At 42.3% G+C, this 13,172-nt stretch overlaps 1 long non-coding RNA gene across 1 annotated transcript in view; it reads right to left on the bottom strand.

Annotated features, from left to right (window-relative positions):
• LOC144817652 (uncharacterized) overlaps positions 1-13,172 on the bottom strand; it is a 105,744-nt gene that overhangs the window by 69,791 nt on the left and 22,781 nt on the right. The window contains exon 2 of the long non-coding RNA XR_013606936.1: positions 11,306-11,385. This is a non-coding gene — a long non-coding RNA (uncharacterized LOC144817652). The remainder of the gene's footprint in view (positions 1-11,305; positions 11,386-13,172) is intronic.

Raw genomic sequence — 13,172 nt, 5'->3', positions numbered from 1 at the left:
GCGGGAAATTAAACGAAAAAACAATGGTTCTGTCAGAAAAGAACTATTCAATTCATCATAGTACTTAATACATGGATGTATTCTTAATGTCCCAGGGGGGATATTCACAATAATTATACACGGACCACAGATTAAAAGGAATAAACAAGTCTTTAGTTATTCAATTTTTCAAAAGATTGTTTTCACTTTTTTTTTCCCAACCTCTGATCTCTTCAGTGAATCAGATATACTGTCCAATAAACATAGAATACACAGACTGTGGTTATACAACGTGTGTAGGTCGTGACTGGTGACTAAGTGTTACAAGTGACAATACATAAATACATAAAATAGAAAACTGTTTTTCAGATTATCCAATACATTAGCACAATAGTCACAAGGGGGTTTAAACTGTTCCTTTTGGTCAGTTGTACTTTGTGCGAACTGGTATATGACATATAACGTTGATGTTTCGACCCTAAGTGATGTGCTGATTTATGCGCATCCAAGGCGGTTCTTCATCTGGACTTGCAGGTGGTTGGACAGCCTTATTAGCAGGTGTATAATTTGTCTGGTCTTCTAATGTGGGTGATGCATGTCAGCCGACACGCGCCTGGGGTACTCACTGGTTCTTTGTATTCAATGATGAAACATCTGCACCAGCCGGTGCAACGTATTTAAGGGTCTGCATCTTGGCGATTGCTCAAGAGCACAGAGAGATGCGTCTGACTTCTTTGCTTTGATTTTCTTGAATATCCACACCTATGCACAGGTGCTCTTCACAAGAGACGAAAGATTCTGCTATACTAGCATTAAGCAGAGCGAGGCAGTGTGGGACTGCTTCTAGTAGGGCATATATGACGTACTGTAAAAGTAGGTATGATCATCCCTGAGAACTTTTACCCCATTGGTAAGGGAGTGGGCAGAAGTTTAACCCACACACAGGCTGGCATGTAGTGTGTTTATCTAGGGACCTGTATCGATACTCCTATTTCTGACCATACAACGGCACAGAAACCCGTTTCATAAATTAGTCATAGCGCATGCTGTCACATTAAGCGAGCACTATTCCTTCAGCCCCCTAGAAAGCACACCGAGTTCTTAAACAAATCCAAGCCTCGAGCAACCTGGGAAATCCCCGCCTGCTATGTTTTGATTTAGTCCAACAACTCCTGTAAAGCACTGCAAGAACGCTCAGTTCTTAGTGACATCCTTATTGACGTCTTATGTCCATCCTTACGTCAAACCCAGCACCTCTCAGGTATAAATATACCAACGCTGTCCTAAGCAGAGACACGGTGGTGATGAACCTGGAGCAGTGACTATTTGCCGGAGAGCCCAGCTGATGCGAGAGCCCACGGACGCTGCCCCTCACCTTTTGACGCGCTGAGGAAGACGCTGTCTTTTCTCTTGCCGAGAAATCCAGCCTCCAGCGTTTCCAGCCCACATTCGCGGGTGACTGGGATACCGAGTCCTGAGAAAGAGATACCAGACCTCCAGCCTTCTAAATCCCAGGTACTGAACTGACTAAACCCTTGTAGAGAATGCTTGAGTCAGAGTCTTGGCAAAAAAAACTTAACTTAAACTGCTACTTACTTACTCCCTCCCATGTATTAGGCTTAGGTCAGGTACACCGGGGTAGGCGTAGTTAGAAGCACCAGTTGAGTACGATTAGTCAATGTATATATGTATGTATATCTTTTATCCATTTTAAAGTATTATATGGTTAAGAAACCATATCCATGCTTTTACAGTATTATTTCATAATCCTGCTTTTACTGTATGCACTTTACTTAACTATAAGTATTGCAATTGTAGCAATTCATTTCTCTTGTATGAGAAAAGAGACTGATCAATAAATAACACCTTTTATTGAAAACGCCCGTCTCTCCTTTTCTCTGCAATCTGGTGAAACTAAGTATGCACGTATTGACTGAGTAAAATAGCTGTCTTTTGTTTTCACACGACTCTAGAGATATACTCTTGATCAGGGAGAGCAAAGTTGTCATGTTCTATGGTTGTCAGAAACTAAATCCCTTCTTGTCTATCCAGGGAGGTTAAAATCCTCCTCGCCTATTCGAGAAAGTTTCTAGTGAACTCTGAGCTAGCTGGCACACAAAACTTAAGTCTAATATCGTCAAGAGAAGACCTAGTTAACCTCTGTCCTACGTCTATACTATTGAAGATATTATTCCAATGCGCAGAGCCTATTGGGAATATAGGAACTACACTACAGGCACTGGGCATAAATGTACAAACGTTGTTAGTGCGTCCAGAGAAAGGGCCATGCCCGAAATGCATTGGAGCGTTGTCGTTTTATCTTTGCAAATGTGAACCGAATCAACTTTAACAAGGATATGAAATGAATATCCGCTTCATGGAAATGTAATTGAAATGAACAAGTTAAATTTACAATAATAATAAATAATCATAAATAGCAACAATGGAATCTGTCCTTTCGTGACGAACCCAAAGGTGTGCCTAATCACAGGGACGCACTAACAACGTTTGTGCACTAATCAAGCATTATTTACCTAAGCGTACTTGGACGGTTACGCAACCTGATGGAGCACCCCAAGTCTATCACCCTCTAAAAAAAACTTTTTCAGATCTTTTTCAGGAATTTACCTCAGTGCACCAAGCCATTTTTTCAAGCGCATATATTATCCAACCACCCTCCAGGCCGGTGGCACGCTATCACAAATTCACGATGCAATATGATGAGATCTCAAAGACCACAGAACAAAGAGCCAGCACTCTGGCCTTTGGAGAAGATGAAACCGCGCAAATTTACGCTCTAATCAATGAGGACCTTACACAAGCCACTTCAAACCGCACAAAAGAGCAATGTGTCAAACAGCTATTATACCTATCCAAAAGAAAAATTAATCAGAAACTCCATGCCAACACTCTCATTAAATACCACCGCGCATTGCGTATACCACGTGGACTCAGGATTTCACTGAAGCCTTCTTTGTGCAAAAATTCAAAAGACTTTCAGGAAAGATGGAATGCCATCCTTAATAAATGCAGTCTAGATTTAATTTTATTAATCGTGGAAGAGCTTTCCGGCATTCTCACCGATCTATCCAAAGAAATAACTGAAATTGAAAAAGAGTTTGAACTAACAATCTCACCAGATGAGTTAACAAAAACCCTGGAAGAAATTAAATTACAACTTGAAAAACACACCAAAGAAATAAATGAAAGGAAAATCCGCAAGTTCAGACGGGACACCTTGGATTACAAATTAGGTGAGGTTTACACCTGGGCAGACATATATGCCCAACGACGCCACAACAAACCATACAGTCAACAAACGGACACCTCATCCTCAGGTAGTGAGACTTCCAATCGCCCACCGAAACGTACTACTTTCAGCTCAACCACATCAAGAGATACTCAGGAACCTGGACACAGCACAAATTCAACCACAGATGGCACTTCCACCTCGGAGCCTTTTTTAGAGGAAGGCCCAGAGGAAACAGAAGACCCCGCCGGAGGAGCAAGAGAAAAGGTTATAAATCAGACCGAAACAAGAAGCTCAAAGAAAGCCAGCAAGAAGAAGAATCGTTAGTTATTAATATTTCAGATGTGACACTGACACCACATGAAGTAAAACTTCTACAAAAAGGAATATCTTTTATTCCGACTCATTCAAGCAACCTTCTCGAGCTAGAGATAAGCACATTTAAATTGACCAGGAAATTGAGGCTGAGACATTTTTTCAGCAACGTATTAACACCAGCCTCAGAGGTGAAACCTGACCAACTGCTTGGCCTACGCCCAAAAAGTACCTATATGCCACCATGTAGTCATAAGAGCATTGATACCTTCGAAACCCTTGTCAGACAAGACATTGCAAAAATCAACTTTCAAAAAACGATAAAACCCAATATCAGTCAAAAAGATAAGGACACCCTCAGAAGGATTGCCAATAACAACTCAATCAAGTGCCTTAAGGCAGACAAAGGTGGCGCAATAGTCATCGTGAACACCAGCATGTACACCGCAAAAATACTGGAGCATATTTCTGACCGGAATACATACATGCCACTTGAAAGCAACCCCACTACAGAATACAAGAATGAACTAAGGGAACTCATCCTGAAAGCTACAAATGATGAAATCATCGATGACAGGACCAGAAAATACCTGATGGCAGAACATCCCCGAAGCCCAACCATCACAATGCTCCCAAAGATTCACAAAAATATGGTGGATCCACCATTTCGTCCGATAATTTCCACCAGAGGTTCCATCCACGAACCGGTGGGCAAATTCTTGGATCGACACTTACAACCGTTGGTAAAGAACCAGAAAAGCTACATTAAAGACACTACCGAATTCCTGGCAAAATTATCTGAAATACGAATCGAAGAAGGAGAGGACCTCATTTTATGCACTGCCGATGTCAGCAGTTTATACACATCAATCCCCCACGGCGGCGGGATCGAAGCCGTGGAAAAAGCCATCCTAAATAGTGACATTCCCACTTCTCTACAACCTTATCTCATGGAATTGATGATTTACACGCTTTATCATAGTCGGCCGCTGAGTCGTTAGGACTCTTGGGCGCTCTTAAATCTGGCTCGCCCTTGGACCCTTGTCCGGCAAAGTTTCTTGCGAGAATGGCGGAAGTCCTAAATCCTCTGGTCAACCCGCTGCTCAACCTTTCATTGAGCCAGGGCCTGGTCCCATTAGCCTGGAAGCAGGCTATGGTGATCCCCTTATTGAAAAAGCCTGGTCTTGATCCGGAGGCATTGGTCAATTATCGACCAATTTCACTCCTGCCTGCCTTGATGAAAGTCTTGGAGAAGCACATTCAAATGGTGCTCTCCAATTTTTTGGAAGGGCATGAGCTCTTGCATCCGTCCCAGTCAGGCTTCCGCCCTAGTCTCAGTACCGAGACCGCACTTCTGGAGGTGTCAGAAGACATCAAAGGAGTTTTGGACTCCGGAGGCAGGGCCATGCTGGTCATGTTGGACCTGTCGGCGGCATTTGACACCGTCCCCCATGAACGCCTGCTCTCGAGACTTTTCGAGATAGGCCTCAGGGGGACGGTGCTCAGCTGGTTTTCTTCATTTCTAGCCGACCGCCGACAAACGGTCTGGACCACGCCGGATTCTGCTGTGATGCCGCCATTGGGTGTTGGGGTCCCTCAGGGCTCTATTTTGAGCCCGACCCTATTTAACATCTTCATGACCCCTTTGGCGGCTCTGGCGGAGTCTTGCGGGGCCCAGATCGTGTCCTATGCTGACGACACTCAGCTCCTCTTCTCCTGTGAGAGGGGAGGAGATTTTAATGGGGAGAGCATCCGGGAGTGCCTCGGGGCTGTTTTCAGATGGTTTAATCTGGGTGGCCTCAAGTGCAACCCCGAGAAATCTGAGGTGCTCTTCTTCGGGTGTACGTCTGAGCCTGACTGGCATGACTGGTGGCCTATAGACATGTCTCCCCCTTCTGCCCCATCTGCAGTGGCCAAGAATCTGGGTGTCAAGATGGACAAGGGTCTGTCAATGAGAGCCCAGATTCTGGGAGTGACGGGCACCTGCTTTGGTCTCCTGAAGGTATTAAGAAAGTTTCTACCCCTGTTATCGGAAGAACACCGGAAACTGACTGTGCAGGCTCTGATCGGGTCCAGGTTGGACTATGCCAACGTCCTATACCTGGGCCTGCCGGAGTATCTGCTACAGCGCCTTCAGGTGACACAAAATGCGGCGGCGAGAGCCATTTATGGTCTTAATAGGCGAGCTAGGGCGTCATGCCTCTTGCAGGCCTTGCACTGGCTGCCTATTCGTAAGCACATTATCTTTAAGACGCTGACTCTGACCTATAAGGCCCTACACTCTGGAGGTGCGAAGTACCTCCAAAGGAGAGTGTCCTTTTATCAACCGGCACGGGCACTTAGATCAGAGTCACAGCTGCTGGCAGTTGTACCGCGTATTCAAAAAGCCCGCATTGGGGGTCGCTCCTTTGGTCTGCGTGCCCCCCAGCTGTGGAATGCTCTGCCACTGACACTTCGTGGTGCCACGAGTTTACTGGCTTTCAGGAAAGGTCTTAAAACCTGGCTGTTTACTTTATAGGTTTCTTTTTCTGTTTATCACATCTTCGTTCTGCTTTGTTGTCGTGTTGTGTTACCTACTGTAGGTCTCGCTGTGAAAGCGCCAGGATACTCTTTTTGAGTCGCTGTGCGCTATAAAAATAAAATGTAACATAACATAACATAACATTTCACCCATGACCAACAGTGGTACCTACAATTATCCGGTATGTCCATGGGCAATTGCGCCGCGCCAACCTACGCAAACATCTATATGGCTGAGTTCGAGAACACATTCATTTATGGTAACAACAACTGGACAGATAATTTAAAAATGTTTGTTCGTTACATAGACGATCTTTTCTTCATTTGGAAAAACTCGAGGGCTGAATTGGAAGCTGCACTCACTGAACTAAACACCAAAGACAATAGGATTCAATTCACTTGGCATATCAGCGACCACATCATAAGTTTCTTGGATGTTTCAATTGAACTCACAGAAGGAAGAATAATAACGGATTTGTTCAGAAAGGACACAGACGGCAATAATACCCTCCACTATACGAGCTTTCACCAGAATTCTCTAAAAAAGCATCTTCCATACAGTCAAATGCTGCGAATCAAGCGGATAACTTCGGATCCCACAACTTGCCATACCCGCATGAAAGAGACAGGCATTAGATTAAACAGGGGGTACCCCCAAGACGCTATAAGTGAGGCAACTGAGAGAGCAAACGCCACCTCAAGGACTAAAGCTCTGACCAGAGCCACTAAGAAAGAGGACAACCGAATGGTGTTGGTTTCACGACACTCCACCCAAAGTAACCAATACAAAAAAATCATATTGAATCATTGCCGCATATTGGCCACAGAGCCATACTTTAAAGACCTATTCAAAGATCCCCCCATCATGGCTTATACCAGAGCAGCCAATCTCAAAGAGATCCTGTCAAGAGAATCCATGAAACTGATGACATACAATGGAACATTACCCTGTTACAACTGCAACAGTTGTAATAACATCATAAGAGGAAACAGCATATGCCACCCCATGAGGGGAAATAACATCGGTGAATGTGAATGCCACGTGCAATTCTATGAACCTCATTTACTTATTGAAGTGCCCATGTGGTAAGATCTACATTGGGAAAACCGAAAGAAAAGTAAAAATAAGACTCAATGAGTACAAATCCAACATACGAACCAAAAACGAACGATCCAGCATAGCCATGCATTTTCATGAACAGAGACACAACATTGCTCAGTTGAAATTTATGGTATTAGAGTTGGTGACAAAAAGTGAAGGCAGAGACAATAATAAGACTCTATTACAACGAGAAACAGCCTGGATTTATCGGTTACAATCACTGAAACCATTCGGTCTCAATGACCGCATTGAACTGAGTTGCTACCTATAGAAATTGGTATGATACTGTAACGCATTGCCAACTGTGGGGTCTGTTTCTTTCACTGAATTTTTTCACTGAATTGCAACATAGTTTTATTTATTTGTCCACCCATGTTTCACATCTTGTCCATATACACACCCTAATCCGCCCCACACATCACACCTGCACCCCGAATTTTAAGAATTTTTTCGATTCCCATTCCAAGGCAAGACGATTGTCACACTCCTACGGTCATATCTTCCCATCTTATCCAAGTTAAGATGGCCGCCACGCTTTTCCTAAAACCTTAGTCAGTTTTTTAACCCCTGACTTCCGGGTCCATGCCGGTTTTCAAATTCCCGATCACTGCGGGAAAATATTCACACTCCATCTCATCCGAGCCCACAGAAACATGAAGATTCCAATCGTGCCTCATACCCAAGTAAGTCAACCGTAAGATTTTTTCTGTGACACCCTGTGGACACGCTATGGTCCAAACAATTCACCATTATCCGCGCTGTTTCTTTTTAACAGCACAAACCAGCGACAATCGTGAACTCTGCCGCAAACAGAGAACATTCGGTATGTTTCTTTGATTCTGTTTTTTGAAGCCATTTTAACACCGTGTTATGTCACGACGCATCTTTGCACACCACATATGTCAAACACGAACGAATCTAGAAATGCATTCAATCAATTTGCATGTACACATGTTGCCTCAGTTTTCTTAAAAAAACTCCAGTCATGAATGCATTTAATTAATTTGTATGTTTATTCGTCATCTTTAGTTCTTTTTGGATCTTGTGTAATGAATATCTCAAATCATTGCGTATTTCAAATGATGTTATTTTTACCAACAGAGCTCCTTGAGAAAGGGCCATGCCCGAAATGCATCGGAGCGTTGTCGTTTTAGCTTTGCAAATATGAACCGAATCAACTTTAACAAGGATATGAAATGAATATCCGCTTCATGGAAATGTAATTGAAATGAACAAGTTAAATTTACAATAATAATAAATAATCATAAATAGCAACAATGGAATCTGTCCTTTCGTGACGAACCCAAAGGTGTGCCTAATCACAGGGACGCACTAACAACGTTTGTGCGCTAATCAAGCGTTATTTACCAAAGCGTACTTGGACGGTTACGCAACCTGGTGGAGCACCCAAGTCTATCACCCTCTAAAAAAAACTTTTTCAGATCTTTTTCAGGAATTTACCGCAGTGCACCAAGCCATTTTTTCAAGCGCACTGGGCATAAATGTGTCATCACCAGCACCCCATACAAAACATTTTCTGGACCAATTGAAGAAAAGCAGAGTATTTGACCTGTTGTCTGTGACCTGAGAAGAGCCCTGAAGTTTGGACCTCCTCTCCCACAAATAAGTGGACTCCAAGGGTGTTCAAGCAAACCTCCAGTTTTACCTACTGGGACAAACAAATCTTCCAGAGGCATTTTTCCTCCAGTACCCGCTGGCCAGTTCCAACTGGACCTGCCGTCGACCCTGCTGCTGACCTCTGATGCAGTGAACCTTGACCCTCAAGTGCTATCTCCATGGTGGCGATCCCTTCACTGGGGTCGAAGTCTATTCCTCTTAACAAATCCTGAAACCTAAAAACGAAGTTGCCAACTTTTTGCTCTGAGAACTGGTGGGGGATCATGACCAACCTGCAAAGCCGATTCGCTGAAGGTGCACTGCTGCTGGGTCAAAAATTCAGGTTGCTCTCACTACATATACATAGAAGGTATGCAGCCTTGTGGTGCACCGTTTGGCTGCAGCCTGCAGTGTTGCCCCACTTGAAGAATCTCAGCTCCAAAAAAGCAATTGTTAGAAGGTAGAAATCTTTACCGCACAGAGGTGCAAAAAGCTTCTGGCCGGTGATGGGCCTTTTCTCCCACTCTTTTTTTCCGCCAAAAGTAAACAGGCTTAACCAAGACCTCATCCAACGGCTTTCTGACAGAGGGCTCTCTTTGTACACAGCCTACTGCTTTGACCCACTGAGGATTCTGAACCTCAATTCCAGAGGCCTAAGGTAAAATTTCTGACTGGATCGAACCTGGTTTCTATATCCGACCTACTCTTCATTGTAGTAAGCCATCACTTGCTCTTGGTATCACTCAAGTGCTACCAGATAACCACGTAATGCTTTTTGGTACTATTCTGAATCTTAAACTTTAAAAATTCATAACTCCGGATCCTCTTATTCAGTGTTTGTCGTTTTGGAGTTGTTTTATTTATTAAACGTTACTTTGGTTTTCTAAATTGGTTTGTGGTTTTCTTGTGTTGTGTTTTTACTTTATTACAGCTTGAGTACTGTATAAATACTTTACACAGACACATTTGGTGATTTTAGTGGGTAACCCTGACAAAGACTGTAACTATTGATTGAGAGGTATCCTTCTCCACCTCAATAAAAACGTACAAATTCTTACAGCAACCTTCAAGAAAGCCACATGAGCGTCTGTCTCGCTTTAGGGAAGCTTCGACTCACTGGACAAAATAGCATGGGTTTTTCCCCAGTGGATTTCTAATACCACATTCTAGCCACAAGGAATGCTCTTTTGCAGCATTCCGCTTCACAAATTTAAGCTGCTGACATCATGATGGTTCTTCATGAATCATTCAGACTGTTGAGTCCTCTACTGAAGAAACAGGTGAAATTAACTGCCTAGACCTCCAGTGCAGTCCATGATAGTTGCATTATTTGTAGGTGTCTTCCTACAGAGGCACTCCCATGGTCTTCAAGGCAGATCACTCTGTGCAGTTCACCCCGAGCCCTTAAGCCACTTGCAAGGTCCCGGTGTATTCAGCAGGAGTGTCGTTCACACACTAAGGGCACCAGTCTACAGATGTCCTTCACTCAGGGTTCCCAGGTAGTCCACCCTTTATGGGCTCCAAGAGGCTGGTGGGGAATGAGTTGTGCTCACTTTGGACAGACGTTTCAGGAGTACAAGTCAAGAGAGGGTCTTTTTACCATAGAAAGGGGTTTACCTACCAAGTGCTTCAATTCTTCTTCTTTTGCTCCTTTTCTTCGCAAATTATCTTTCATTTCAATGGGGTTTAAAATGGAAGTGGAGAGTTATACAAGCAGAAAGTTCCTTCCAAAAACTGCAATACCACATCATCCCACCACCCCTAACTAACACATTCGGGATCAGCCCACTGGCTGTCCAAAGAAAACAGGAATGGCATAAAGTACAAAAGAATGCAGATAAATAAACCAGAATTGAAAATACAATAGGTGTTGCATTGAAGACTGAATCAATGTAAACAAAAATGTTTCATGCCAACATCTGTATCTGTTAGCCTTTTAAGTCCAGACATATTAGCTTTTCTAATAATAATGGTGGTAGTGTTACTGGTTGTAGTTGTAAAATTGTGTTGATGTAATGATGGAGGTGATAATGGTGGTGAGAGCCATATGGTGGTTGTGGCAGAAACAGTGGTGGTCGAAGTGCTGTTATTGGAGATAGTAGTAACGCTGGGGTTAACTGTTGTAATCACAAAGGTAAATGTGGTCGTAATGATGGTGGTAAATGTAAATAGGTGGTTCTGATAATGGAGACTGTGGTAAGGGTTGTGGTAGTGGTAGTGGTAATGGTGGTGGTTATGATCTAAAAAGAAACAGCCCTGTGAGAAAATAAAAAACAATTAGGTAATTACGTAAATGTCAGGGTGGCACACACGCACTGCCAAAGACATTTAAAAAAGTTGATTTCTTTCAAATACATACAATAGGATTGCCAACTGTAAACAAGGCATTATGAGAAAGAATTTAATGAGTGATTTAAATGTATTTTTCAGATGTTAAACAGTCTCTTAAGCACTGCAATGTATGGACGTTGGAATGATAAACAAAAACAGCCAATAGCATGTGGTGAGAGGGCAATACTCACCAGGCTAGAGTCAAAGACACAGTATATTTTAAAGAATCTGCAACAATACTTCAGAAAAGAGCTATGCTGTCAGGCAACACCTAGAAGAAAAGCAAGACACAAAAACAAATTCAAAAAACGGGATGTGAGTAAAGCGGGGAAGTATTTACACAGACTGGTAACATAAGGGACAACCCCCCCATTAGGGGTGACAACAAATTGGTAACATGATGACACATTAAGAATTGGCAGGGAAGGAAATTGTATACAGGAAGAGAGAATAATTTAATCAGAAGGGTGGCATGCAGGTGAATAGAGAAATGAATGTAGTGATGGCAAAAAAAAAACCAAAAAAACGCTTGCGACAAGTCTGAATACAGACGAAGAATGACTGATGTTGGACAAAAGAGCAAAACATTATGGTGAGATAGATAAAATGGGGGAAGAAGTACACTGAAGTATGTCAGGAAAATAGCAAGAGTGCCAAAGAAAATGGAGGAGATAATGAATTTCAATTTTTATGGGATACTTTGTGAGACAGAAAGAGAAATATAAGACACTGAAAGAAGTTTTGCAGAAATAGAGAGAAGATTTAAAATAAAGAGGTGATATTATGTTCTGTAAGTTTATGTCCTCCAGTAAGTTGACTTAACAAAAACAACGGTTCCTGTGGACAATCAACAATAAATACTTATTATGTAATAGCACAATCACAATAATCGAAGGCAAAGAGATGTCTGAAAGAGAAAAGGCATATAACACACATTTAGTATGAAATCATGTTGTTTATATACTGTAATGACATTATTTTCAATCCAGTGCATCATGTCCCAAGTGATTGTGAAACCTTTATTTAAAGGTTGTGACTGTCATATAAAAATGAGATTTCAGCAAATTGTACAAAGACGACCATTAAATCAATACATATTAGGTACGCGCAGCCTACTCATACAATAATAGTGGCTGAAAAAATGGTCCGCTTCAAGTAGTCACAGATGTTTCGACCCAACTATCGATATGGGGTATCATCAGGACCTCACAATGAAGGGGCACCTGAGGATGACTGCGAGATCGTGTTATGTGCACCTTGTGGGAGTGAAAAGGAAGAAAGGGTACTCGCATAAGGCCCAGCCGGGCATCTATCGCAGGGAGGGGTACTGGCAGTCAGGAAGGCTCAAATGGGCTGGCCTTAATAAATTTGATAGAACGATAAACTGTTTCCAGGGTAGATTCCCATGGTGAAATGGCTGAACTCTTAATTAGCCTTAACTAAAATGCAGGGACGACAATCCATCTTTATGTAAAGTACCCAATGTGGGGAGGCTGCAGTAAGTTGAGCTGCCTAAGTCAGCTGCGGAAATGTATAAGTTAATGGTCAGCCGCCCGTTTTGCATGACTCCACCCCTCATGAATCCACATCCTTATCACTGCCACACCTAAGCCCAAATTTGAGTTCTAGAAGTAATTGTTCCCCCATTTCCAACATAACAAAAGTGCAAATTATTTTTTTACGTTGTAACATGCCTTAGAAAAACTTGAAAATGTAGATATTTCAATTGCAAAGATACAAATATTTTAAATACAGATGTTAACGCTGTAAATTTTTATTTAAAATTATTCCCTCCTAAGCACTCAAATAACAATATAAAGAAGGTAAATTATAATGATATTCAGTTCATTCAAGTCTTAATTGGCACAGTTTCCACAGTCCAGTTTCTAAAATTTAAAGTTCCTATATTCCGGAAATGATTATCCAACCAAATTTATTTTCTTCATATTCATATTCATTCCAATTAGTACATCCTTTCTTCAAGATGCAGCCAACACGTGTTTCATCTTTGTAGTTGTAAAACACTTTGACTTCCTCAGGGCTGCAATCCAAATAAAC

Source organism: Lissotriton helveticus, chromosome 1_1, assembly GCF_964261635.1.
Source record: "Lissotriton helveticus chromosome 1_1, aLisHel1.1, whole genome shotgun sequence".
Lineage (NCBI taxonomy): Eukaryota > Metazoa > Chordata > Amphibia > Caudata > Salamandridae > Lissotriton > Lissotriton helveticus.
Note: the sequence above shows the minus strand (reverse complement) of the source record. Positions and strands in the feature narration are given on the sequence as shown.